The 25,083-nt window shown below is 46.5% G+C and overlaps 5 non-coding genes and 43 pseudogenes across 5 annotated transcripts; all 48 read right to left on the reverse strand.

The window, feature by feature from the left end:
- Nucleotides 1–143: 143 nt before the first annotated feature.
- LOC148259830 (5S ribosomal RNA) lies at nucleotides 144–262 on the reverse strand (annotated as a pseudogene).
- A 208-nt stretch (nucleotides 263–470) lies between these two features.
- On the reverse strand, nucleotides 471–589 carry LOC148259831 (5S ribosomal RNA; annotated as a pseudogene).
- A 205-nt stretch (nucleotides 590–794) lies between these two features.
- On the reverse strand, nucleotides 795–912 carry LOC148259832 (5S ribosomal RNA; annotated as a pseudogene).
- Nucleotides 913–1,473: 561 nt separating this feature from the next.
- LOC148259833 (5S ribosomal RNA) lies at nucleotides 1,474–1,592 on the reverse strand. Its single transcript, XR_015819931.1, has one exon. It is a non-coding gene; the product is annotated as a 5S ribosomal RNA (ribosomal RNA).
- Nucleotides 1,593–1,793: 201 nt separating this feature from the next.
- On the reverse strand, nucleotides 1,794–1,912 carry LOC148259834 (5S ribosomal RNA; annotated as a pseudogene).
- A 553-nt stretch (nucleotides 1,913–2,465) lies between these two features.
- On the reverse strand, nucleotides 2,466–2,584 carry LOC148259835 (5S ribosomal RNA; annotated as a pseudogene).
- A 209-nt stretch (nucleotides 2,585–2,793) lies between these two features.
- Nucleotides 2,794–2,912, reverse strand: LOC148259836 (5S ribosomal RNA; annotated as a pseudogene).
- Nucleotides 2,913–3,116: 204 nt separating this feature from the next.
- LOC148259837 (5S ribosomal RNA) lies at nucleotides 3,117–3,235 on the reverse strand (annotated as a pseudogene).
- A 914-nt stretch (nucleotides 3,236–4,149) lies between these two features.
- LOC148259838 (5S ribosomal RNA) lies at nucleotides 4,150–4,268 on the reverse strand (annotated as a pseudogene).
- A 205-nt stretch (nucleotides 4,269–4,473) lies between these two features.
- On the reverse strand, nucleotides 4,474–4,592 carry LOC148259839 (5S ribosomal RNA). Its single transcript, XR_015820035.1, has one exon. It is a non-coding gene; the product is annotated as a 5S ribosomal RNA (ribosomal RNA).
- A 208-nt stretch (nucleotides 4,593–4,800) lies between these two features.
- Nucleotides 4,801–4,919, reverse strand: LOC148259840 (5S ribosomal RNA; annotated as a pseudogene).
- A 203-nt stretch (nucleotides 4,920–5,122) lies between these two features.
- Nucleotides 5,123–5,240, reverse strand: LOC148259841 (5S ribosomal RNA; annotated as a pseudogene).
- Nucleotides 5,241–5,449: 209 nt separating this feature from the next.
- On the reverse strand, nucleotides 5,450–5,568 carry LOC148259842 (5S ribosomal RNA; annotated as a pseudogene).
- Nucleotides 5,569–5,771: 203 nt separating this feature from the next.
- Nucleotides 5,772–5,890, reverse strand: LOC148259843 (5S ribosomal RNA; annotated as a pseudogene).
- Nucleotides 5,891–6,479: 589 nt separating this feature from the next.
- LOC148259844 (5S ribosomal RNA) lies at nucleotides 6,480–6,598 on the reverse strand (annotated as a pseudogene).
- Nucleotides 6,599–6,803: 205 nt separating this feature from the next.
- On the reverse strand, nucleotides 6,804–6,922 carry LOC148259845 (5S ribosomal RNA; annotated as a pseudogene).
- Nucleotides 6,923–7,127: 205 nt separating this feature from the next.
- LOC148259846 (5S ribosomal RNA) lies at nucleotides 7,128–7,246 on the reverse strand (annotated as a pseudogene).
- An 881-nt stretch (nucleotides 7,247–8,127) lies between these two features.
- LOC148259847 (5S ribosomal RNA) lies at nucleotides 8,128–8,246 on the reverse strand (annotated as a pseudogene).
- Nucleotides 8,247–8,452: 206 nt separating this feature from the next.
- Nucleotides 8,453–8,571, reverse strand: LOC148259848 (5S ribosomal RNA; annotated as a pseudogene).
- A 209-nt stretch (nucleotides 8,572–8,780) lies between these two features.
- LOC148259849 (5S ribosomal RNA) lies at nucleotides 8,781–8,899 on the reverse strand (annotated as a pseudogene).
- An 879-nt stretch (nucleotides 8,900–9,778) lies between these two features.
- LOC148259850 (5S ribosomal RNA) lies at nucleotides 9,779–9,897 on the reverse strand (annotated as a pseudogene).
- A 558-nt stretch (nucleotides 9,898–10,455) lies between these two features.
- On the reverse strand, nucleotides 10,456–10,574 carry LOC148259851 (5S ribosomal RNA; annotated as a pseudogene).
- Nucleotides 10,575–11,136: 562 nt separating this feature from the next.
- Nucleotides 11,137–11,255, reverse strand: LOC148259852 (5S ribosomal RNA; annotated as a pseudogene).
- A 212-nt stretch (nucleotides 11,256–11,467) lies between these two features.
- On the reverse strand, nucleotides 11,468–11,586 carry LOC148259853 (5S ribosomal RNA; annotated as a pseudogene).
- A 205-nt stretch (nucleotides 11,587–11,791) lies between these two features.
- LOC148259854 (5S ribosomal RNA) lies at nucleotides 11,792–11,910 on the reverse strand (annotated as a pseudogene).
- A 235-nt stretch (nucleotides 11,911–12,145) lies between these two features.
- On the reverse strand, nucleotides 12,146–12,264 carry LOC148259855 (5S ribosomal RNA; annotated as a pseudogene).
- A 204-nt stretch (nucleotides 12,265–12,468) lies between these two features.
- On the reverse strand, nucleotides 12,469–12,587 carry LOC148259856 (5S ribosomal RNA; annotated as a pseudogene).
- A 561-nt stretch (nucleotides 12,588–13,148) lies between these two features.
- LOC148259857 (5S ribosomal RNA) lies at nucleotides 13,149–13,267 on the reverse strand (annotated as a pseudogene).
- A 917-nt stretch (nucleotides 13,268–14,184) lies between these two features.
- Nucleotides 14,185–14,303, reverse strand: LOC148259858 (5S ribosomal RNA; annotated as a pseudogene).
- A 209-nt stretch (nucleotides 14,304–14,512) lies between these two features.
- Nucleotides 14,513–14,631, reverse strand: LOC148259859 (5S ribosomal RNA; annotated as a pseudogene).
- Nucleotides 14,632–14,835: 204 nt separating this feature from the next.
- LOC148259860 (5S ribosomal RNA) lies at nucleotides 14,836–14,954 on the reverse strand (annotated as a pseudogene).
- A 205-nt stretch (nucleotides 14,955–15,159) lies between these two features.
- LOC148259861 (5S ribosomal RNA) lies at nucleotides 15,160–15,278 on the reverse strand (annotated as a pseudogene).
- Nucleotides 15,279–15,483: 205 nt separating this feature from the next.
- Nucleotides 15,484–15,602, reverse strand: LOC148259862 (5S ribosomal RNA; annotated as a pseudogene).
- Nucleotides 15,603–15,807: 205 nt separating this feature from the next.
- On the reverse strand, nucleotides 15,808–15,926 carry LOC148259863 (5S ribosomal RNA). The gene has a single exon (XR_015820662.1). It is a non-coding gene; the product is annotated as a 5S ribosomal RNA (ribosomal RNA).
- A 235-nt stretch (nucleotides 15,927–16,161) lies between these two features.
- On the reverse strand, nucleotides 16,162–16,280 carry LOC148259864 (5S ribosomal RNA; annotated as a pseudogene).
- Nucleotides 16,281–16,485: 205 nt separating this feature from the next.
- On the reverse strand, nucleotides 16,486–16,604 carry LOC148259865 (5S ribosomal RNA; annotated as a pseudogene).
- Nucleotides 16,605–17,165: 561 nt separating this feature from the next.
- LOC148259866 (5S ribosomal RNA) lies at nucleotides 17,166–17,284 on the reverse strand (annotated as a pseudogene).
- A 559-nt stretch (nucleotides 17,285–17,843) lies between these two features.
- Nucleotides 17,844–17,962, reverse strand: LOC148259867 (5S ribosomal RNA; annotated as a pseudogene).
- A 562-nt stretch (nucleotides 17,963–18,524) lies between these two features.
- LOC148259868 (5S ribosomal RNA) lies at nucleotides 18,525–18,643 on the reverse strand (annotated as a pseudogene).
- Nucleotides 18,644–18,852: 209 nt separating this feature from the next.
- LOC148259869 (5S ribosomal RNA) lies at nucleotides 18,853–18,971 on the reverse strand (annotated as a pseudogene).
- Nucleotides 18,972–19,175: 204 nt separating this feature from the next.
- LOC148259870 (5S ribosomal RNA) lies at nucleotides 19,176–19,293 on the reverse strand (annotated as a pseudogene).
- Nucleotides 19,294–19,853: 560 nt separating this feature from the next.
- Nucleotides 19,854–19,972, reverse strand: LOC148259871 (5S ribosomal RNA). Its single transcript, XR_015820290.1, has one exon. It is a non-coding gene; the product is annotated as a 5S ribosomal RNA (ribosomal RNA).
- Nucleotides 19,973–20,504: 532 nt separating this feature from the next.
- On the reverse strand, nucleotides 20,505–20,623 carry LOC148259872 (5S ribosomal RNA). Its single transcript, XR_015819974.1, has one exon. It is a non-coding gene; the product is annotated as a 5S ribosomal RNA (ribosomal RNA).
- A 209-nt stretch (nucleotides 20,624–20,832) lies between these two features.
- Nucleotides 20,833–20,951, reverse strand: LOC148259873 (5S ribosomal RNA; annotated as a pseudogene).
- An 862-nt stretch (nucleotides 20,952–21,813) lies between these two features.
- Nucleotides 21,814–21,932, reverse strand: LOC148259874 (5S ribosomal RNA; annotated as a pseudogene).
- A 1,240-nt stretch (nucleotides 21,933–23,172) lies between these two features.
- LOC148259875 (5S ribosomal RNA) lies at nucleotides 23,173–23,291 on the reverse strand (annotated as a pseudogene).
- A 204-nt stretch (nucleotides 23,292–23,495) lies between these two features.
- Nucleotides 23,496–23,614, reverse strand: LOC148259876 (5S ribosomal RNA; annotated as a pseudogene).
- Nucleotides 23,615–24,814: 1,200 nt separating this feature from the next.
- Nucleotides 24,815–24,933, reverse strand: LOC148259877 (5S ribosomal RNA; annotated as a pseudogene).
- Nucleotides 24,934–25,083: the final 150 nt, after the last annotated feature.

Below are 25,083 nucleotides of genomic sequence, written 5' to 3' on the forward strand. Positions count from 1 at the left end.
TTCCTTGTGCGTGCACTCTGCATCTCTCTTTCTCGTTCTAATATCAAGTAATATGCCCCGGCACCGTGACTCACCTTTGAAAATGAACCAGCGGTTTATAATTCCATTCGCCCGTAACGTCGAACAACCCATCCGAAAAAAAATAGGTGCAACACGAGGGCTTCCCAGGTGGTCACCGATCCGAGTACTACTCTCACCCAAGCACACTTAGCTGCGGAGTTCTGATGGGATCCGGGACTGTAGTGCTGGTATGATCGCACCTGTTTAAATTCGCGCTCCAAATACATACACTCCTTCTCCTTTCTTCTCCCTCCCGTCATTTGTCTCCTTCTGCGTGCGCACTGCACCTCTCGTTCTCGTTCAAATATCAAGTAAAATGCCACGGCACCGTGACTCACATTTGTGAATAAATCTGCGGACCATAATTAAAGTCGCGCGTAACGTCGAACGGCACATCTGAAAAAAGAAAATGGGTGCAACACGAGAACTTCCCTGGAGGTAACCCATCATTGTACTACTTTCGCCAAAGCACACTTAACTGCGTAGTTCTGATGGGATCCGGTGCATTTGTGCTGGTGTGACCGCACCTGTTTAATTTCGAGCTGAAAATACATACACTCCTTCTTCCCTCCCCCCCTCTCATCATTTGTTTCCTTGTGCGTTCACACTGCACCTCTCCTTCTCGTTCGAATATCGATTAAAATGCCTCTGATTCTTGACTCACATTTGCGTATAAACCAGCGGAACATAGTTCCAGTCGCGCGTAACGTCGAACGACCCATCTGAAAAAAAAATTGTTGCGATACGAGGACTTCCCAAGAGGTCACCCATCCAAGTACTACTCTCGCCCAAGCACACTTAACTGCAGAGTTCTGATGGGATCTAGTGCATTAGTGCTGGTATGATGCCACTTGTTTAATTTTGCGCTTCAAATACATACACTCCTTCTCTTTTCTTCCTCCTCCCATCATTTGTTTCCTTGTGCGTGCAAACTGCACCTCCCGTACTCGTTCTAATATCAAGTAAAATGCCACGGCGTCGTGACTCACATTTGCGAATAAACCTGCGGACCATAAATCAAGTCGCGCGTAACGTCGAAAGAATCATCTTCAAAAAGATGGGTGCAACACGAGGACCTCCCTAGAAAATGGGTGAAATATAAGGACTTCGCAGGAGATCACCCATCCGAGTACTTTTCTCGCCCAATCACCCTTAACTGCGGAGTTCTGATAGAATCCGTTGCATTAGTGCTGGTATGATCCCTCATGTTTCATTCTACACTGCAAATACATACACTCTTTCTCCTCCCATCCCCCCTCCCGTCATTTGTTTCCTTGTGCGAGCACTCTGCATCTCTCTTTCTCGTTCTAATATCAAGTAATATGCCCCGGCACCGTGACTCACCTTTGCAAATCAACCAGCGGTTTATAATTCCATTCGCGCGTAACGTCGAACAACCCATCCGAGAAAAAAAAGGTGCAACACGAGGGCTTCCCAAGTGGTCACCCATCCGAGTACTACTCTCGCCCAAGCACACCTAACTGCGGAGTTCTGATGGGATCCGGGGCTTTAGTGCTGGTATGATCGCACCTGTTTAATTCCGCGCTTTAAATACATACACTCCTCCTTTCTTCCCCCTTCGTCATTTGTTTCCTTGTGCGTTCACACTTCATCTCTCCTTCTCGTTCTAATATCGATTAAAATGCCTCTGCTTCTTGACTCACATTTGCGTATAAACCAGCGGACCGTAGTTCCAGATGCGCGTAACGTCGAACGACCCGTCTGAAAAAAAATTGGTGCGACACGAGGACTTGCCAGGAGGTCACCCATCCGAGTACTAATATCGCCCAAGCACACTTAACTGCGGAGTTCTGATGGGATCCGGTGCATTAGTGCTGGTATGATCGCACTTGTTTAATTTCGTGCTGCAAATACATAAACTCATTTCCCTTTCTTCCCCCTCCCGTCATTTGTTTCCTTGTGCGTGCGCACTGCACCTCCCGTTCTCGTTCTAATATCAAGTAAAATGCTACAGCGTCGTGACTCACATTTGCGAATAAACCTTAGGACCATAAATCAAGTCGCGCGTAACGTCGAAAGAATCATCTGCAAAAAAATGGGTGCAACACGAGAACAAGAAAATGGGTGAAATATAAGGACTTCGCAGGAGGTAACCCATGCTAGTACTACTCTCGCCCAAGCACCCTTACCTACGGAGTTCTGATAGAATCCATTGCATTAGTGTGGTATGATCGCACCTGTTTCATTTCGCGCTGAAAATACATACACTCCTTCTCCTTCCCTCCCCCTCTCATCAATTGTTTCCTTGTGCGTTCACACTGCACCTCTCCTTCTCGTTCTAATATCGATTAAAATGCCCCTGCTTCTTGACTCACATTTGCGTATAAACCAGCGGACCCTAGTTTCAGTCGCGCGTAGCGTCGAACGACCCGTCTGAAAAAAAATTGGTGCGATACGAGGACTTCCCAGGAGGTCACCCATCCGAGTACTACTCTCGCACAAGCAAACTTAACTGCGGAGTTCTGATGGGATCCGGTGCATTAGTGCCGGTATGATCGCACCCGTTTAATTTCGCGCTGCAAATACATAAACTCCTTCTCCTTTTTTCCCCCTCCCGTCATTTGTTTCCTTGTGCGTGCGCACTGTACCTCTCGTTCTCGTTCAAATATCAAGTAAAATGCCACGGCGTCGTGACTCACATTTGTGAATAAATCTGCGAACCATAATTAAAGTCGCGCGTAACGTCGAACGGCACATCTGAAAAAAAGAAAATGGGTGCAACACGAGAACTTCCTAGGAGGTAACCCATCATTGTACTACTTTCGCCAAAGCACACTTAACTGCGTAGTTCTGATGGGATCCGGTGCATTTGTGCTGGTGTGACCGCACCTGTTTAATTTCGTGCTGAAAATACATACACTCCTTCTTCCCTCCCCCCCTCCCATCATTTGTTTCCTTGTGCGTTCACACTACACATCTCATTCTCGTTCTAATATCGATTAAAATGCCCCTGCTTCTTGACTCACATTTGCGTATAAACCAGCGGACCCTAGTTCCAGACGCGCGTAACGTTGAACGACCCGTCTGAAAAAAAATTGGTGCGACACGAGGACTTCCGATGAGGTCACCCATCCGAGTACTAATCTCGCCCAAGCACACTTCATGGCGGAGTTCTGATGGGATCCGGTGCATTAGTGTTGGTATGATCGCACTTGTTTAATTTTGCGCTGCAAATAGATAAACTCATTCTCCTTTCTTCCCCCTCCTGTAATTTTTTTCCTTGTGCGTGCGCACTGCACCTCCCGTTCTCGTTCTAATATCAAGTAAAATGTTACAGCGCCGTGACTCACATTTGCGAATAAACCTGAGGACCATAATTCAAGTCGTGCGTAACGTCGAAAGAATCATCTGCAAAAAAATGGGTGCAACACGAGGACTTCACAAGAAAATTGGTGAAATATAAGGACTTCGCAGGAGGTAACCCATGGTAGTACTACTGTCGCCCAAGCATCCTTACCTACAGAGTTCTGATAGAATCTGTTGCATTTGTGCTGGTATGATGCCACTTGTTTAATTTTGCGCTTCAAATACATACACTCCTTCTCTTTTGTTCTTCCTCCCGTCATTTGTTTCCTTGTGCGTACGCACTGCACCTCTCGTACTCATTCTAATATCAAGTAAAATGCCACGGCGCCGTGACTCACATTTGCGAATAAACCTGTAGACCATAAATCAAGTCGCGCGTAACGTCGAAAGAATCATCTGCAAAAAGATGGGTGCAACACGAGAACCTCCCAAGAAAATGGGTGAAATATAAGGACTTCGCAGGAAGTCACCCATCCGAGTACATTTCTCGCCCAAGCACCCTTAACTGCAGAGTTTTGATAGAATCCGTTGCATTAGTGCTGGTATGATCCCTCATGTTTCATTCTGCACTGCAAATAGATACACTCTTTCTCCTCCCATCCCCCCTCCCGTCATTTGTTTCCTTGTGCGTGCACTCTGCATCTCTCTTTCTCGTTTTAATATCAAGTAATATGCCCCGGCACCGTGACTCACCTTTGCAAATGAACCAGCGGTTTATAATTCTATTCCCGCGTAACGTCAAACAACCCATCCGAAAAAAAATAGGTGCAACACGAGGGCTTCCCAAGTGGTCACCAATCCGAGTGCTACTCTCGCCCAAGCACACTTAACTGCGGAGTTCTGATAGAATCCGTTGCATTAGTGCTGGTATGATCGAACCTGTTTAATTTCGCGCTGCAAATACATACACTCCTTCTCCTTTCTTCCCCCTCCCGTCATTTGTTTCCTTGTGCGTTCACACTTCACCTCTTATTCTCGTTCTAATATCGATTAAAATGCCCCTGCTTCTTGACTCACATTTGCGTATAAACCAGCGGACCCTAGTTCCAAATGCGCGTAACGTCAAACGACCCGTCTGAAAAAAAATTGGTGCGACACGAGGACTTCTCAGGAGGTCACCCATCCGAGTACTAATCTCGCCCAAGCACAGTTAACTGCAGAGTTCTGATGGGATCTGGTGCATTAGTGCTGGTATGATCGCACCTGTTTAATTTCGCGCTGCAAATACATAAACTCATTCCCCTTTCTTCCCCCTCCCATCATTTGTTTCCTTGTGCGTGCGCACTGCACCTCTCGTTCTTGTTCAAATATCAAGTAAAATGCCACGGCGCCGTGACTCACATTTGCGAATAAATCTGCGGACCATAATTGAAGTCGCGCGTAACGTCGAACGGCACATCTGAAAAAAAAAAATGGGTGCAATGCGAGAACTTCCCATGAGGTAACCCATCATTGTACTACTTTCGCCAAAGCACACTTAACCGCGGAGTTCTGATGGGATCCGGTGCATTTATGCTGGTGTGACCGCATCTGTTTAATTTCATTCTGAAAATACATACACTCCTTCTTCCCTCTCCCCTCCCATCATTTTTTTCCTTGTGCGTTCACACTGCACCTCTCCTTCTCGTTCTAATATCGATTAAAATGCCCCTAATTCTTGACTCACATTTGCGTATAAACCAGCAGACCATAGTTCTAGTCGCGCGTAATGTCGAACGACCCATCTGAAAAAAAGTTGTTGCGATACGAGGACTTCCCAAGAGGTCACCCATCCGACTACTACTCTCGCCCAAGCACACTTAACTGCAGAATTCTGATGGGATCCAATGCATTAGTGCTGGTATGATGCCACTAGTTTAATTTTGCGCTTCAAATACATACACTTCTTCTCTTTTCTTCCTCATCCCGTCATTTTTTCCTTGTGCGTCTGCACTGCACCTCCCGTTCTCGTTCAAATATCAAGTAAAATGCAACGGCGCCGTGACTCACATTTGCGAATAAATCTGCGGACCATAATTAAAGTAGCGCGTAACGTCGAACGGCACATCTGAAAAAAAGAAAATGGGTGCAACACGAGAACTTTCCAGGAGGTAACCCATCATTGTACTACTTTCGCCAAAGCACACTTAACTGTGGAGTTCTGAAGGGATCCGGTACATTTGTGCTGGTGTGACCGCACCTGTTTAATTTTGTGCTGAAAATACATACACTCCTTCTTCCCTCCCCCCTCCCATCATTTTTTTCCTTGTGCGTTCACACTGCACCTCTTTTTCTCGTTCTAAAATCGATTAAAATGCCCCTTTTTCTTGACTCACATTTGCGTATAAACCAGTGGACCATAGTTCCAGTCGCGCGTAACGTCGAATGACCCATCTGAAAAAAAATTGTTGCGATACGAGGACTTCCCAAGAGGTCACCCATCCGAGCACTACTCTCGCCCAAGCACACTAAACTGCAGAGTTCTGATGGGATCCAGTGCATTAGTGCTGGTATGATCCCACTTGTTTAATTTTGCGCTTCAAATACATACACTCATTCTCTTTTCTTCCTCCTCCCGTCATTTGTTTCCTTGTGGGTGCGCACTGCACCTCCCGTACTCGTTCTAATATCAAGTAAAATACCACGGTGCCGTGACTCACATTTGCGAATAAACCTACGGACTATAAATCAAGTCGCGCGTAACGTCGAAAGAATCATCTGCAAAAAGATGGGTGCAACACGATGACCTCCCAAGAAAATGGGTGAAATATAAGGACTTCGCAGGAGGTCACCCATCCGAGCACTAATCTCGCTTGAGCACACATAACTGCGGAGTTCTGATGGGATCCGGTGCATTAGTGCTGGTATGATCGCACCTGTTTAATTTCGTGCTGCAAATACATAAACTCATTCCCCTTTCTTCCCCCTCCCGTCATTTGTTTCCTTGTGCGTGCGCACTGCACCTCCCGTTCTCGTTCTAATATCAAGTAAAATTCTACAGCGTCGTGACTCACATTTGCGAATAAACCTGAGGACCATAATTCAAGTCGCGCGTAACGTCGAAAGAATCATCTGCAAAAAAATGGGTGCAACACGAGGACTTCACAAGAAAATGGGTGAAATATAAGGACTTCGCAGGAGGTAACCCATGCTAGTACTACTCTCACCCAAGCACCCTTACCTACGGAGTTCTGATAGAATCCGTTGCATTAGTGCTGGTATGATCGCACCTGTTTCATTTCGTGCTGAAAATACATATACTCCTTCTCCTTCCCTCCCCCTTCCATCAATTGTTTCCTTGTGCGTTCACACTGCACCTCTCCTTCTCGTTCTAATATCGATTAAAATGCCCCTGCTTCTTGACTCACATTTGCGTATAAACCAGCGGACCCCAGTTCCAGTCGCGCGTAACGTCAAACGACCCGTCTGAAAAAAAATTGGTGCGACACGAGGACTTCCCAAGAGGTCACCCATCTGAGTACTACTCTCGCCCAAGCACACTTAAATGCGGAGTTATGATGGGATCCGGTGCATTAGTGGTGGTATGATCGCATGCGTTTAATTCCGCGCTGCAAATACATAAACTCCTTCTCCTTTCTTCCCCCTCCCGTCATATGTTTCTTTGTGCGTGCGTTCTGCATCTCTCTTTCTCGTTCTAATATCAAGTAATATGCCCCAGCACCGTGACTCACCTTTGCAAATGAACCAGCAGTTTATAATTCCATTCGCGCGTAACGTCGAACAACCCATCCGAAAAAAAATAGGTGCAACACGAGGGCTTACCAGGTGGTCACCCATCCGAGTACTACTCTCGCCCAAGCACACTTAACTGCGGAGTTCTGATGGGATCCGGAGCTTTAGTGCTGGTATGATAGCACCTGTTTAATTTCGCGCTGCAAATACATACACTCCTTCTCTTTTCTTCCCCTCCCGTCATTTGTTTCCTTGTGCGTTTACACTTCACCTTTCATTCTCGTTCTAATATCGATTGAAATGCCCCTGCTTCTTGACTCACATTTGCGTATAAACCAGCGGACCCTAGTTCCAGACGCTCGTAACGTCGAACGACCCGTCTGAAAAAAAATTGGTTCGACACGAGGACTTCCCAGGAGGTCAACAATCCGAGTACTAATCTCGCCAAGCACACTTAACTGCGGAGTTCTGATGGGACCTGGGGCTTTAGTGCTGGTATGATCGCACCTGTTTAGTTTCGCACTGCAAATACATACACTCCTTCTCCTTTCTTCCCCCTCCCGTCATTTGTTTCCTTGTGCGTTCACACTTCACCTCTCATTCTCGTTCTAATATCGATTAAAATGCCCCTGCTTCTTGACTCACATTTGCGTATAAACCAGCGGACCCAAGTTCCAGACTTGCGTAACGTCGAACGACCCGTCTGAAAAAAAATTGGTGCGACACGAGGACTTCACAAGAAAATGGGTGAAATATAAGGACTTCGCAGGAGGTAACCCATGCTAGTACTACTCTCGCTCAAGCACCCTTACCTACGGAGTTCTGATAGAATCCGTTGCATTAGTGCTGGTATGATCGCACCTGTTTCATTTCGTGCTGAAAATGCAAACAATCCTTCTCCTTCCCTCCCCCTCCCATCAATTGTTTCCTTGTGCGTTCACACTGCACCTCTCCTTCTCGTTCTAATATCGATTAAAATGCCCCTACTTTTTGACTCACATTTGCGTATAAACCAGCGGACCCTAGTTCCAGTCGCGCGTAACATCGAACGACCCGTGTGAAAAACAATTGGTGCGACACGAGGACTTCCCAGGAGGTCAACCATCCGAGTACTACTCTCGCCCAAGCACACTTAACTACGGAGTTCTGAAGGGATCCAGGTCTTTAGTGTTGGTATGATCGCACCAGTTTAGTTTCGAGCTGCAAATACATACACTCCTTCTCTTTTCTTCCCCCTCCCGTCATTTGTTTCTTTCTGCGTGCACTCTGCATCTCTCTTTCTCATTCTAATATCGATTAAAATGCCCCTTCTTCTTGATTCACATTTGCGTATAAACCAGTGGACCCTAGTTCCAGTCGCGCCTAACGTCGAACGACCCGTCTGAAAAAATAATTAGTGCGACACGAGGACTTCCCAAGAGGTCTCCAATCCGAGTACTACTCTCGCCCAAGCACACTTAACTACGGAGTTCTGATGGGATCCGGTGCATTAGTGATGGTATGATCGCACCAGTTTAATTTCGCGCTGCAAATACATAAACTCCTTCTCCTTTCTTCCCCCTCCCGTCATTTGTTTCCTTGTGCGTGCGCACTGCACCTCTCGTTCTCGTTCAAATATCAGGTAAAATGCCACGGCGCCGTGACTCACATTTGCGAATAAATCTGCGGACCATAATTAAAGTCGCGCGTAACGTCGAACGACACATCTGAAAAAAAGAAAATGGGTGCAACACGAGAACCTCCCAGGAGGTACCCCATCATTGTACTACTTTCGCCAAAGCACACTTAACTGCGGAGTTCTGATGGGATCCGGTGCATTTGTGCTGGTGTGACCGCACCTGTTTAATTTCGTGCTGAAAATACATACACTCCTTCCCTCCCCCCTCCCATCATTTGTTTCCTTGTGTGTTCACACTGCACCTCTCCTTCTCGTTCTAATATCGATTAAAATCCCCCTGATTCTTGACTCACATTTGCGTATAAACCAGCAGACCATAGTTCCAGTAGCGCGTAACGTCGAACGACATATCTGAAAAAAAATTGTTGCGATACGAGGACTTCCCAAGAGGTCATGCATCCGAGTACTACTCTCGCCCAAGCACACTTAACTGCAGAGTTCTGATGGGATCAAGTGCATTAGTGCTGGTATGATTCCACTTGTTTAATTTTGCGCTTCAAATACATACACTCCTTCTCTTTTCTTCCTCCTCCCGTCATTTGTTTCCTTTTGCGTGCGGACTGCACCTCCCGTTCTCGTTCTAATATCAAGTAAAATGCCACGACGCCGTGACTCACATTTGCGAATAAACCTGCGGACTATAAATCAAGTCGCGCGTAACGTCGAAAGAATCATCTGCAAAAAGATGGGTGCAACACGAGGACCTCCCAAGAAAATGGGTGAAATATAAGGACTTCGCAGGAGGTCACCCATCCGAGTACTTTTCTCGCCCAAGCACCCTTAACTGCGGAGTTCTGGTAGAATCCGTTGCATTAATGCTGGCATGATCCCTCATGTATCATTCTGCACTGCAAATACATACACTCTGTCTCCTTCCATCCCCCCTCCCGTCATTTGTTTCCTTGTGCGTGCACTCTGTATCTCTCTTTCTCGTTCTAATATCAAGAAATATGCCCCGGCACCGTGATTCACCTTTGCAAATTAACCAGCGGTTTATAATTCCATTCGCGCGTAACGTCGAACAACCCATCCGAAAATATATAGGTGCAACACGAGGGCTTCCCAGGTGGTCACCCATCCGAGTACTACTCTCGCCCAAGCACACTTAACTGCAGAGTTTTGATGGGATCCGGAGCTTTAGTGCTGGTATGATCGCACCTGTTTAATTTTGCGCTGCAAATACATACACTCCTTCTCCTTTCTTCCCTCTCCCGTCATTTGTTTCCTTGTGCGTTCACATTTCACCTCTCGTTCTCGTTCTAATATCGATTAAAATGCCCCTGCTTCTTGACTCACATTTGCGTATAAACCAGCGGACCCTAGTTCCAGACGCGCGTAATGTCGAACAACCCGTCTGAAAAAAAATTGGTGCGACACTAGGATTTCACAAGAAAATGGGTGAAATATAAGGACTTCGCAGGAGGTAACCCATGCTAGTGCTACTCTCGCCCAAACACCCTTACCTACGGAGTTCTGATAGAATCCATTGCATTAGTGTTGGTATGATTGTACCTGTTTCATTTCGTGCTGAAAATAGATATACTCCTTCTCCTTCCCTCCCCCTCCCATCAATTGTTTCCTTGTGCGTTCACACTGCACCTCTCCTTCTCCTTCTAATATCGATTAAAATGCCTTGCTTTTTGACTCACATTTGTGTATAAACCAGCGGACCCTAGTTCCAGTCGCGCGTAACGTCGAACGACCCGTCTGAAAAAAAATTGGTGCGACACGAGGACTTCCCAGGAGGTCACCCATTCGAGTACTAATCTCGCCCAAGCACACTTAACTGCGGAGTTCTGATGGGATCTGGTGCATTAGTGCTGGTATGATCGCATCCGTTTAATTCCGCGCTGCAAATACATAAACTCTTTCTCCTTTCTTCCCCCTCCCGTCATTTGTTTCCTTGTGCGTGCGCACTGCACCTCTCGTGCTCGTTCTAATATCAAGTAAAATGCTACGGTACCGTGACTCACATTTGCGAATAAACCTGAGGACCATAATTCAAGTCGCGCGTATCGTCGAAAGAATCATCTGCAAAAAAATGGGTGCAACACGAGGACTTCCTAAGAAAATGGGTGAAATATAAGGACTTCGCAGGAAGTCACCAATCCTAGTGCTACTCTCGCCCAAGCACCCTTAACTTGCAGAGTTCTGATAGAATCCGTTGCATTGGTGCTGGTATTATTGCTCATGTTTCATTCTGCGCTGCAAATACGTACACTTTTTCTCCCTCCATCCCCCCTCCCATCATTTGTTTCCTTGCGTGTGCACTCTGCATCCCTCTTTCTCGTTCTAATATCGATTAAAATGCCCCTGCTTCTTGACGCACATTTGCGTATAAACCAGTGGACCCTAGTTGCTGTCGCGCGTAACGTCGAACGACCCGTCTGAAAAAAAAATTAGTACGACACGAGCACTTCCCAAGAGGTCACCCATCCGAGTACTACTCTCGCCCAAGCACACTTAATTGCGGAGTTCTGATGGGATCCGGTGCATTAGTGCTAGTATAATCGCACTTGTTTAATTTCGCGCTACAAATACATAAACTCCTTCTCCGTTCTTCCCCCCCCCCCCGTCATTTGTTTCCTTGTGCGTGCGCACTGCACCTCTCGTTCTCGTTCAAATATCAAGTAAAAGGCCACGGCGCCGTGACTCACATTTGCGAATAAATCTGCGGACCATAATTCAAGTCGCGCGTAACGTCGAACGGCACATCTGAAAAAAAAAAAATGGGTGCAACACGAGAACTTCCCAGGAGGTAACCCATCATTGTACTACTTTCGCCAAAGCACACTTAACTGCGGAGTTCTGATGGGATCCGGTGCATTTGTGCTGGTGTGACCGCACCTGTTTAATTTCGTGCTGAAAATACATACACTCCTTCTTCCCTCCCCCCTCCCGTCATTTGTTTTCTTGTGCGTGCACTCTGCATCTCTCCTTCTCGTTCTAATATCGATTAAAATGCCTCTGCTTCTTGACTCACATGTGCGTATAAACCAGTGGACCCTAGTTCCAGTCGCGCGTAACGTCGGTCGACCCGTCTGAAAAAAAAGATTAGTGCGACACGAGGACTTCCCAGGAGGTCACCCATCCTAGTACTAATCTCGCCCATGCACACTTCATTACGGAGTTTTGATGGGATCCGGTGCATTAGTGCTGGTATGATCGCACCTGTTTAATTTTGCGCTGCAAATACATAAACTCATTCCCCTTTCTTCCCTCTCCCGTCATTTGTTTCCTTGTGCGTGCGCACTTCACCTCCCGCTCTCGTTCTAATATCAAGTAAAATGCTACAGTGCCTTGACTCACATTTGCGAATAAACCTGAGGACCATAATTCAAGTCGTGCGTAACGTCGAAAGAATCATCTGCAAAAAAATGGGTGCAACAGGAGGACTTCACAAGAAAATGGGTGCAACACGAGAACTTTCCAGGAGGCAACCCATCATTGTACTACTTTCGCCAAAGCACACTTAACTGCGGAATTCTGATGGGATCCGGTGCATTTGTGCTGGTGTGACCGCACCTGTTTAATTTCGTGCTGAAAATACATACACTCCTTCTTCCCTACCCCCCTCCCATCATTTGTTTCCTTGTGCGTTCACACTGCACCTCTCCTTATCGTTCTAATATCGATTAAAATGCCCCTGATTCTTGACTCACATTTGCGTATAAACCAGCGGACCCTAGTTCCAGTCGCGCGTAACGTCGAACGACCCCTCTGAAAAAAAATTGTTGCGATACGAGGACTTCCCAAGAGGTCACACATCCGAGTACTACTCTCGCCCAAGCACACTTCACTGCGGAGTTCTGATGGGATCCGGTGCATTAGTGCTGGTATGATCGCACCTGTTTAATTTTGCTATGCAAATACATAAACTCATTCCCCTTTCTTCCCCCTCTCGTCATTTGTTTCCTTGTGCGTGCGCACTGCACCTCCCGTTCTCGTTCTAATATCAAGTAAAATGCTACAGCGCTGTGACTCACATTTGCGAATAAACCTGAGGACCATAATTCAAGTTGCACGTAACGTTGAAAGAATCATCTGCAAAAAAATGGGTGCAACACGAGAACTTCACAAGAAAATGGGTGGAATATAAGGACTTTGCAAGAGCTAACCCATGCTAGTACTACTCTCGCCCAAACACCCTTACCTACGGAGTTCTGATAGAATCCGATGCATTAGTGCTGGTATGATCGCAGCTGTTTCATTTCGTGCTGAAAATGCATACACTCTTTCTCCTTCCCTCCCCCTCTCATCATTTGTTTCCTTGTGCGTGCACTCTGCATCTCTCATTCTTGTTCTAATATCGATTAAAATGCCCCTGCTTCTTGACTCACATTTGCGTATAAACTAGTGGACCCTAGTTGCAGTCGCGCATAACGTCGAACGACCCGTCTGAAAAGAAAAATTAGTGCGACACGAGGACTTCCCAGGAGGTCACCCATCCGAGTACTACTCTCGCCCAAGCACACTTAATTGCGGAGTTCTAATGGGATCCGGTGCATTAGTGCTGGTATGATCACACCTGTTTAAATTTGCGCTGCAAATACATAAACTCCTTCTCCTTTCTTCCCCCTCCCGTCATTTGTTTCTTAGTGCGTGCGCACTGCACCTCCCTTGCTCGTTCTAATATCAAGTAAAATGCTACGGTGCCGTGACGCACATTTGCGAATAAACCTGAGGACCATAATTCAAGTCGCGCGTAACGTCGAAAGAATCATCTGCAAAAAATGGGTGCAACACGAGGACTTCCTAAGAAAATGGGTGAAATATAAGGACTTCGCAGGAGGTAACTCATCCTAGAGCTACTCTCGCCCAAGCACCCTAAACTTGCGGAGTTCTGATAGAATCCGTTGCATTGGTGCTGGCATGATTGCTCATGTTTCATTCTGCGCTGCAAATACATACACTTTTTCTCCCTCCATCCCCCCTCCCGTCAATTGTTTCTTTGTGCGTTAACACTGCACCTCTCCTTCTCGTTCTAATATCGATTAAAATGCCCCTGCTTCTTGACTCACATTTGTGAATAAACCTGAGGACCATAATTCAAGTCGCGTGTAACGTCGAAAGAATCATCTGCAAAAAAATGGGTGCAACACGAGGACTTTACAAGAAAATGGGTGAAATATAAGGACTTCGCAGGAGGTAACCCATGCTAGTACTACTCTCGCCCAGGCACCCCTTACCTATGGAGTTCTGATAGAATCCGATATATTAGTGCTGGTATGATCGCACCTGTTTCATTTCGTGCTGAAAATACATACACTCTTTCTCCTTCCTTCCCCCTCCCGTCATTTGTTTCCTTGTGCGTGCACTCTGCATCTCTCTTTCTCGTTCTAATATCGATTAAAATGCCCTTGCTTCTTGACTCACATTTGCGTATAAACCAGTGGACCCTAGTTGCAGTCGCGCATAACGTCGAACGACCAGTCTGAAAAAAAAAATTAGTGCGACACGAGGACTTCCCAGGAGGTCACCGATCCTAGTATTACTCTCGCCCAAGCACACTTAACTGCAGAGTTCTAATGGGATCTGGTGCATAAGTGCTAGTATGATCGCACCTGTTTAATTTTGCGCTGCAAATACATAAACTCCTTCTCCTTTTTTCCCCCTCCCGTCATTTGTTTCCTTGTGCGTGCGCACTACACCTCACGTTCTCGTTCAAATATCAAGTAAAATGCCACGGTGCCGTGACTCACATTTGCGAATAAATCTGCAGACCATAATTAAAGTCGCGCGTAACGTCGAACGGCACATCTGAAAAAAAGAAAATGGGTGCAACACGAGAACTTCCCAGGAGGTAACCCATCATTGTACTACTTTCGCCAAAGCACACTTAACTGCGGAGTTCTGATGGGATCCGGTGTATTTGTGCTGGTGTGACCGCACCTGTTTAATTTCGTGCTGAAAATACATACACTCCTTCTTCCCTACCCCCCTCCCATCATTTGTTTCCTTGTGCGTTCACACTGCACCTCTCCTTCTCGTTCTAATATCGATTAAAATGCCCCTGATTCTTGACTCACATTTGCGTATAAACCAGCGGACCATAGTTCCAATCGCGCGTAACGTTGAACGATCCCTCTGAAAAAAAATTATTGCGATACGAGGACTTCCCAAGAGGTCACACATCCGAGTACTACTCTCGCCCAAGCACACTTCACTGCGGAGTTCTAATGGGATCCGGTGCATTAGTGCTGGTATGATCGCACCTGTTTAATTTTGCGCTGCAAATACATAAACTCATTCCCCTTTCTTCCCCCTCCCGTCATTTGTTTCCTTGTGCGTGCGCACTGCACCTCCCGTTCTCGTTCTAATATCAAGTAAAATGCTACAGCGCTGTGACTCACATTTGCGAATAAACCTGAGGACCATAATTCAAGTCGCACGTAACGTTGAAAGAATCATCTGCAAAAAAATGGGTGCAACACGAGGACTTCCCAAGTGGTCACCCATCCGAGTACTACTCTCACCCAAGCACACTTAACTGCGGAGTTATGATGGGATCTGTTGCATTAGTGCTGGTATGATTGCACCTGATTAATTTCGCTCTGCAAATACATAAACTCGTTCTCCTTTCTTCCCCCTCCCATCATTTGTTCACTTGTGCGTGCACTCTGCATCTCTCTTTCTCGTTCTAATATCAAGTAATATGCCCCGGCACCGTGACTCACCTTTGCAAATGAACCAGCGGTTTATAATTCCATTCGCGCCTAATGTCGAACAATCCATCCGAAAAAAAATAGGTGCAACACGAGGGCTTCCCAAGTGGTCACCCATCCGAGTACTACTCTCGCCCAAGCACACCTAACTACGGAGTTCTGATGGGATCCGAGGCTTTAGTGCTGGTATGATCGCACCCGTTTAATTTTGCGCTGCAAATACATATATTCCTTCTCCTTTCTTCCCCCTCCCGTCATTTGTTTCCTTGTGCGTTCACACTTCACCTCTCATTCTCGTTCTAATATCGATTAAAATGCCCCTGCTTCTTGACTCACATTTGCATATAAACCAGCGGACCCTAGTTCCAGACGCGCGTAATGTCGAACGACCCGTCTAAAAAAAAATTGGTGTGACACGAGGACTTCCCAGGAGGTCACCCATCCGAGTACTAATCTCGCCCAAGCACACTTCACTGCGGAGTTCTGATGGGATCCGGTGCATTAGTGCTGGTATGATCGCACCTGTTTAATTTCGGGCATCAAATACATAAACTCATTCCCCTTTCTTCCCCCTCCCGTCATTTGTTTCCTTGTGCGTGCGCACTGCACCTCCCGTTCTCGTTCTAGTATCAAGTAAAATGCTACAGCGCCGTGACTCACTTTTGCGAATAAACCTGAGGACCATAATTCAAGTCGCGCGTAACGTCGAAAGAATCATCTGCAAAAAAATGGGTGCAACACAAGGACTTCACGAGAAAATGGGTGAAATATAAGGACTTCGCAGGAGGTAACCCATGCTAGTACTACTCTCGCCCAAGCACCCTTACCTACAGAGTTCTGATAGAATCTGTTGCGTTAGTGCTGGTATGATCTCACCTGTTTCATTTCGTGCTGAAAATACATACACTCCTTCTCCTTCCCTCCCCCTCCCATCAATTGTTTCCTTGTGCGTTCACACTGCACCTCTCCTTCTCGTTCTAATATCGATTAAAATGCCCCTGCTTCTTGACTCACATTTGCGTATAAACCAGCAGACCCTAGTTCCAGTCGCGCGTAACGTCGAACGACCCGTCTGAAAATAAATTGGTACGACACGAGGACTTCCCAGGAGGTCACCCATCCGAGTACTACTCTCTCCCAAGCACATTTAACTGCGGAGTTCTGATGGGATCCGGTGCATTGATGCTGGTATGATCGCACCCGTTTAATTTTGCGCTACGAATACATATATTCCTTCTCCTTTCTTCCCCCTCCCGTCATTTGTTTCCTTGTGCGTGCGCACTGCACCTCCCATGCTCGTTCTAATATCAAGTAAAATGCTTTGGTGCCGTGACTCACATTTGCGAATAAAACTGAGGACCAAAATTCAAGTCGCGCATATCGTCGAAAGAATCATCTGCAAAAAAATGGGTGGAACACGACGACTTCCTAAGAAAATGGGTGAAATATAAGGACTTCGCAGGAGGTCACCCATCCTAGTGCTACTCTCGCCCAAGCACCCTTAACTTGCGGAGTTCTTATAGAATCCGTTGCATTGGTGCTGGTATGATTGCTCATGTTTCATTCTGCGCTGCAAATACATACACTTTTTCTCCCTCCATCCCCCCTCCCGTCATTTGTTTCCTTCTGCGTGCACTCTGCATCTCTCCCTCTCGTTCTAATATCGATTAAAATGCCCCTGCTTCTTGACTCACATTTGCGTATAAACCAGCGGACCCTAGTTCCAGACGCGCGTAACGTCGAACGACCCGTCTGAAAAAAAATTTGTGGGACACGAGGACATCCCAAGAGGTCACCCATTCGAGTACTAATCTCGCCCAAGCACACTTCACTGCGGAGTTCTGATTGGATCTGGTGCATTACTGCTGGTATGATCGCACCTGTTTAATTTCGGGCTGCAAATACATAAACTCATTCCCCTTTCTTCCCCCTCCCATCATTTGTTTCTTTGTGCATGCGCACTGCACCTCCTGTTCTCGTTCTAATATCAAGTAAAATGCTACAACGCCGTGACTCACATTTGCGAATAAACCTGAGGACCATAATTCAAGTCGCGCGTAACGTCGAAAGAATCATCTGCAAAAAAGTGGGTGCAACACGAGGACTTCACAAGAAAATGGGTGAAATATAAGGACTTCGCAGGAGGTAACCCATGCTAGTACTACTCTCGCCCAAGCACCCTTACCTACGGAGTTCTGATAGAATCCGTTGCATTAGTGTTGGTATGATCGCACCTGTTTCATTTCGTGCTGAAAATACATACACTCCTTCTCCTTCCCTCCCCCTCCCATCAATTGTTTCCTTGTGCGTTCACACTGCACCTCTCCTTCTCGTTCTAATATAGATTAAAATGCCCCTGCTTCTTGACTCACATTTGCGTATAAACCAGCGGACCCCAGTTCCAGTCGCGCGTAACGTCGAACGATCCGTCTGAAAATAAATTGTTGCGACACAAGGACTTCCCAGGAGGTCACCCATCCGAGTACTACACTCGCCTAAGCACACTTAACTGCGGAGTTCTGATGGGATCCGGTGCATTAGTGCTGGTATGATCGCACCCGTTTAATTCTGCGCTGCAAATACATAAACTCCTTCTCCTTTCTTCCCCCTCCCGTCATTTGTTACCTTGTGCGTGCGCACTGCACCTCCCGTGCTCGTTCTAATATCAAGTAAAATGCTATGGTGCCGTGACTCACATTTGCGAATAAACCTGAGGACCATAATTCAAGTCGTGCGTAACGTCGAAAGAATCATCTGCAAAAAAATGGGTGCAACACGAGGACTTCCTAAGAAAATTGGTGAAATATAAGGACTTCGCAGGAGGTCACCCATCCTAGTGCTACTCTCGCCCAAACACCCTTATCATGCGGAGTTCTGACAGAATCCGTTGCATCGGTGCTGGTATGATTGCTCATGTTTCATTCTGCGCTGCAAATACATACACTTTTTCTCCCTCCATCCCCCCTCCCATCATTTATTTCCTTGTGCGTGCACTCTGCATCTCTCCATCTCTTTCTAATATCGATTAAGATGCCCCTGCTTCTTGACTCACATTTGCGTATAAACAGGTGGACCCTAGTCCCAATCGCGCGTAACGTCGAACAACCCGTCTGAAAAGAAAATTAGTGCGACACGAGGACTTCCCAAGAGGTCAACCATCCGAGTACTACTCTCGCCCAAGCACACTTAACTGCGGAGTTTTGATGGGATCCGGTGCATTAGTGCTGGTATGATCGCACCTGTTTAATTTCGCGCTGCAAAAACATAAACTCCTTCTCCTTTCTTCCCCCTCCTGTCATTTGTTTCCTTGTGCGTGCGCACTGCACCTCTCATTCTCGTTCAAATATCAAGTAAAATGCCACGATGTCATGACTCACATTTGCGAATAAATCTGCGGACCATAATTACAGTCGCGCGTAACGTCGAACGGCACCTCTGAAAAAAAGAAAAGGGGTGCAACACGAGAACTTCCCAGGAGGTAACCCATCATTGTACTACTTTCGCCAAAGCACACTTAACTGCGGAGTTCTGATGGGATCTAGTGCATTTGTGCTGGTGTGACCGCACCTGTTTAATTTCGTGCTGAAAATACATACACTCCTTCTTCCCTCCCCCCCTCCCATCATTTGTTTCCTTGTGCGTTCACACTGCACCTCTCCTTCTCGTTCTAATATCGATTAAAATGCCCCTGATTCTTGACTCACATTTGCGTATAAACCAGCGGACCATAGTTCCAGTCGCGCGTAACGTCGAACGACCCATCTGAAAAAAAATTGTTGCGATACGAGGACTTCCCAAGAGGTCATCCATCCGAGTACTACTCTCGCCCAAGCAAACTTAGCTGCAGAGTTCTGATGGGATCCAGTGCATCAGTGCTGATATGATGCCACTTGTTTAATTTTGCGCTTCAAATACTTACACTCCTTCTCTTTTCTGCCTCCTCCCGTCATTTGTTTCCTTGTGCGTGCGCACTGCACCTCCCGTACTCGTTCTAATATAAAGTAAAATGCCACGGCGACCTGACTCACATTTGCGAATAAACCTGAGGACCAAAATTCAAGTCGCGCGTAACGTCGAAAGAATCATCTGCAAAAAAATGGGTGCAACACGAGAACTTCACAAGAAAATGGGTGAAATATAAGGACTTCGCAGGAGGTAACCCATGCTAGTACTACTCTCGCCCAAGCACCCTTACCTACGGAGTTCTGATAGAATCCGTTGCATTAGTGCTGGTATCATCGCACCTGTTTCATTTCGTGCTGAAAATACATACACTCCTTCTTCTTCCCTCCCCCACCCATCAATTGTTTCCTTGTGCGTTCACACTGCACCGCTCCTTCTCGTTCTAATATCGATTAAAATGCCCCTGCTTCTTGACTCACATTTGCGTATAAACCAGCGGAACCTAGTTCCAGTCGCGCGTAACGTCGAACGACTCATTTGAAAAAAAATTGGTGCGACACGAGGACTTCGCAGGAGGTCACCCATCCGAGTACTACTCTCGCCCAAGCACACTTAACTGCGGAGTTCTGATGGGATCCGGTGCATTAGTGTTGGTATGATCGCACCCGTTTAATTCCGCGCTGCAAATACATAAACTCCTTCTCCTTTCTTCCCCCTCCCGTCATTTGTTTCCTTGTGCGTGCGCACTGCACCTACCGTGCTCGTTCTAATATCAAGCAAAATGCTATGGTGCCGTGATTCACATTTGCGAATAAACCTGAGGACCATAATTCAAGTCGTGCGTATCGTCGAAAGAATTATCTGCAAAAAAATGGGTGAAATATAAGGACTTCGCAGGAGGTCACCCATCCTAGTGCTACTATCGCCTAAGCACCCTTAACTTGTGGAGTTTTGATAGAATCTGTTGCATTGGTGCTGGTATGATTGCTCATGTTTCATTCTGTGCTACAAATACATACACTTTTTCTCCCTCCATCCCCCCTCCCATCATTTGTTTCCTTGTGCGTGCACTCTGCATCTCTCCTTCTCGTACTAATATCGATTAAAATGCCCCTGCTTCTTGACTCACATTTGCGTATAAACCAGTGGACCCTAGTTCCAGTAGCGCGTAACATCGAACCACCCGTCTGGAAAAAAAATTAGTGCGACACGAGGACTTCCCAGGAGGTCACCCATCCGAGTACTACTCTCGCCCAAGCACATTTAACTGCGGAGTTCTGATGGGATCCGGTGTATTATTGCTGGTATGATCGCACCTGTTTAATTTCGCGCTGCAAATACATAAACTCATTCTCCTTTCTTCCCCCTCCCGTCATTTTTTTCCTTGTGCGTGCGCACTGCACCTCTCGTTCTCGTTCAAATATCAAGTACAATGCCACGGCGCCGTGACTCACATTTGCGAATAAATCTGCGGACCATAATTAAAGTCGTGCGTAACGTTGAACGACACATCTGAAAAAAAGAAAATGGGTGCAACACGAGAACTTCCCACGGGGTAACTCATAATTGTACTACTTTCACCAAAGCACACTTAACTGCGGAGTTCTGATGGGATCCGGTGCATTCGTGCTGGTATGATCGCACCTGTTTAATTTTGCGCTGCAAATCCATAAACTCATTCCCCTTTCTTCCCCCTCCCGTCATTTTTTTCCTTGTGCGTGCGCACTGCACCTCCCGTGCTCCTTCTAATATAAAGTAAAATGCTACGGTGCCGTGACTCACATTTGCGAATAAACCTGAGGACCATAATTCAAGTCGCGCGTATCGTCGAAAGAATCATCTGCAAAAAAATGGGTGCAACACAAGGACTTCCTAAGAAAATGGGTGAAATATAAGGACTTCGCATGAGGTCACCCATCCGAGTACTTTTCTCGCCCAAGTACCCTTAACTGCGGAGTTCTGATAGAATCCGTTGCATTTGTGCAGGTATGATCCCTCATGTTTCATTCTGCACTGCAAATACATACACTCTTTCTCCTTCCAACCCCCCTCCCGTCATTTGTTTCCTTGTGCGTGCACTCTGCATCTCTCTTTCTCTTTCTAATATCAAGTAATATGCCCCGGCACCGTGACTCACCTTTGCAAATGAACTAGCGGTTTATAATTCCATTCGCGCGTAACGTCGAACAACCCATCCGAAAAAAAAATAGGTGCAACATGAGGGCTTCCCAGGTGGTGACCCATCCGAGTTCTACTCTCGCCCAACACTTAATTGCGAGGTTCTGATGGGATCCGGAGCTTTAGTGCTGGTATGATCGCACCTGTTTAATTTCGTGCTGCAAATACATACACTCCTTCTCATTTGTTTCCTTGTGCGTTCACACTTCACCTCTCATTCTCGTTCTAATATCGATTAAAATGCCCCTACTTCTTGACTCATATTTGCGTATAAACCAGCGGACCCTAGTTCCAACGCGCGTAACGTCGAACGACCTGTCTGAAAAAAAATTGGTGCGACACGAGGACTTCCCAGGAGGTCACCCATCCGAGTACTAATGTCGCCCAAGCACACTTCATTGCGGAGTTCTGATGGGATCCGGTGCATTAGTGCTGGTATTATCGCACCTGCTTAATTTTGCGCTGCAAATACATAAATTCATTCCCCTTTCTTCCCCCTCCCGTCATTTGTTTCCTTGTGCGTACGCACTGCACCTCCTGTTCTCGTTCTAATATCAAATAAATAGCTACAGCGCCGTGACTCACATTTGCGAATAAACTTGAGGACCATAATTCAAGTCGCGCGTAACGTCGAAAGAATCATCTGCAAAAAAATGAGTACAACACGAGGACTTCACAAGAAGATGGGTGAAATATAAGGACTTCGCAGGAGATAACCCATGCTAGTACTACTCTCGCCCAAGCACCCTTACATACGTAGTTCTGATAGAATCCGTTGCATTAGTGCTGGTATGATCGCACCAGTTTAATTTCGCGCTGCAAATACATAAACTCCATCTCCTTTCTTTCCCCTCCCGTCATTTGTTTCCTTGTGCGTGCGCACTGCACCTCTCGTTCTCGTTCAAATATCAAGTAAAATGGCACGGCACCGTGACTCACATTTGCGAATAAATCTGCGGACCATAATTAAAGTCGCGCATAACGTCGACCGGCACATCTGAAAAAAAAAAATGGGTGCAACACGAGAACTTCCCAGGAGGTAACCCATCATTGTACTACTTTCGCCAAAGCACCCTTAACTGCTGAGTTCTGATGGGATCAGTACATTAGTGCTGGTATGATGCCACTTGTTTAATTTTGCGCTTCAAATACATACACTCCTTCTCTTTTCTTCCTCCTCCCGTTATTTGTTTCCTTGTGCGTGCGCACTGCACCTCCCGTACTCGTTCTAATATAAAGTAAAATGCCACGGCGCCGTGACTCACATTTGCGAATAAACCTGCGGACCATAAATCAAGTCGCGCGTAACGTCAAAAGAATCATCTGCAAAAAGATGGGTGCAACACGAGGACCTCCCAAGAAAATGGGTGAAATATATGGAATTCGCAGGAGGTCACCCATCCGAGTACTTTTCTCGCCCAAGCACCCTTAACTGCGGAGTTCTGGTAGAATCCGTTGCATTAATGCTGGCATGATCCCTCATGTATCATTCTGCACTGCAAATACATACACTCTTTCTCCTCCCATCCCCTAACCCGTCATTTGATTCCCTGTGCATGGACTCTGCACCTCTCTTTCTCGTTATAATATCAAGTAATATGCCCCGGCACCGTGACTCACCTTTGCAAATGAACCAGCGATTTATAATTCCAATCGCGCGTAACGTCGAACAACCCATCAGAGAAAAAAAAGGTGCAACACGAGGGCTTGCCAAGTGGTCACCCATCCGAGTACTACTCTCGCCCAAGAACACCTAACTGCGGAGTTCTGATGGGATCCGAGGCTTTAGTGCTGGTATGATCGCACCTGTTTAATTCCGCGCTGCAAATACATACACTCCTTCTCCTTTCTTCCCCCTCCGTCATTTGTTTCCTTGTGCGTTCACACTTCATCTCTACTTCTCGTTCTAATATCGATTAAAATGCCCCTGCTTCTTGACTCACATTTGCGTATAAACCAGCGGACCCTAGTTCCAGACTCGCGTAACGTCGAACGATCCGTCTGAAAAAAAATTAGTGCGACACGAGGACTTTCCAGGAGGTCACCCATCCGAGTACTACTCTCGCCCAAGCACACTTAACTGCAGAGTTTTGATGGGATCCGGCGCATTAGTGCTGGTATGATCGCACCCGTTTAATTCCGCGCTGCAAATACATAAACTCCTTCTCCTTTCTTTCCCCTCCCGTCATTTGTTTCCTTGTGGGTGCGCACTGCACCGCCCGTGCTCGTTCTAATATCAACTAAAATGCTACGGTGTTGTGACTCACATTTGCGAATAAACCTGAGGACCATAATTCAAGTCGCGCGTATCGTCGAAAGAATCATCTGCAAAAAAATGGGTGCAACACGAGGACTTCCTAAGAAAATGGGTGAAATATAAGGACTTCGCAGGAGGTCACCCATCCTAGTGCTACTCTCGTCCAAGCACCCTTAACTTGCGGAGTTCTGAAAGAATCCGTTGCATTGGTGCTGGTATGATTGCTCATGTTTCATTCTGCGCTGCAAATACATACACTTTTTCTCCCTCCATCCCCCCTCCCGTCACTTGTTTCCTTGTGTGTGCACTCTGCACCTCCCGTACTCGTTCTAATATCAAGTAAAATGCCACGACGCCGTGACTCACATTTGCGAATAAACCTGCGGACCATAAATCAAGTCGCGCGTAACGTCAAAAGAATTCTGATGAACCATCCGAGTACTAATCTCGCCCAAGCACGCTTAACTGCAGAGTTCTGATGGGATCCAGTGCATTAGTGCTGGTATGATGCCACTTGTTTAATTTTGCGCTTCAAATACATACACTCCTTCCCTTTTCTTCCTCCTCCCGTAATTTGTTTACTTGTGAGTGCGCACTGCACCTCCCGTACTCGTTCTAATATCAAGTAAAATGCCACGACGCCGTGACTCACATTTGCGAATAAACATGCGGACCATAAATCAAGTCGCGCATAACGTCAAAAGAATCATCTGCAAAAAGATGGGTGCAACACGAGGACCCCAAGAAAATGGGTGAAATATAAGGAATTCGCAGGAAGTCACCCATCCGAGTACTTTTCTCGCCCAAGTACCCTTAACTGCGGAGTTCTGATAGAATCCGTTGCATTAGTGCTAGTATGATCCCTCATGTTTCATTCTGCAGTGCAAATACATACACTCTTTCTCCTCCTATCCCCCCTCCCGTTATTTGTTTCCTTGTGCGTGCACTCTACATCTCTCTTTCTCGTTCTAATATCAAGTAATATGCCCCGGCACCGTGACTCACCTTTGCAAATGAACCAGCGGTTTATAATTCCATTCGCGCGTAACATCGAACAACCCATCCGAGAAAAAAAAGGTGCAACACGAGGGCTTCCCAAGTGGTCACCCATCCGATTACTACTCTCGCCCAAGCACACCTAACTGCGGAGTTCTGATGGGATCCGGGGCTTTAGTGCTGGTATGATCGCACCTGTTTAATTTTGCGCTGCAAATACATACACTCCTCCTTTCTTCCCCCTCCGTCATTTGTTTCCTTGTGCGTTTACACTCCATCTCTCCTTCTCGTTCTAATCTCGATTAAAATGCCCCTACTTCTTGACTCACATTTGCGTATAAACCAGC

The sequence above is a fragment of the Carica papaya genome, chromosome 5 (genome assembly GCF_054855325.1).
Source record: "Carica papaya isolate Zhongbai chromosome 5, ASM5485532v1, whole genome shotgun sequence".
NCBI classification, from domain to species: Eukaryota; Viridiplantae; Streptophyta; class Magnoliopsida; order Brassicales; family Caricaceae; genus Carica; species Carica papaya.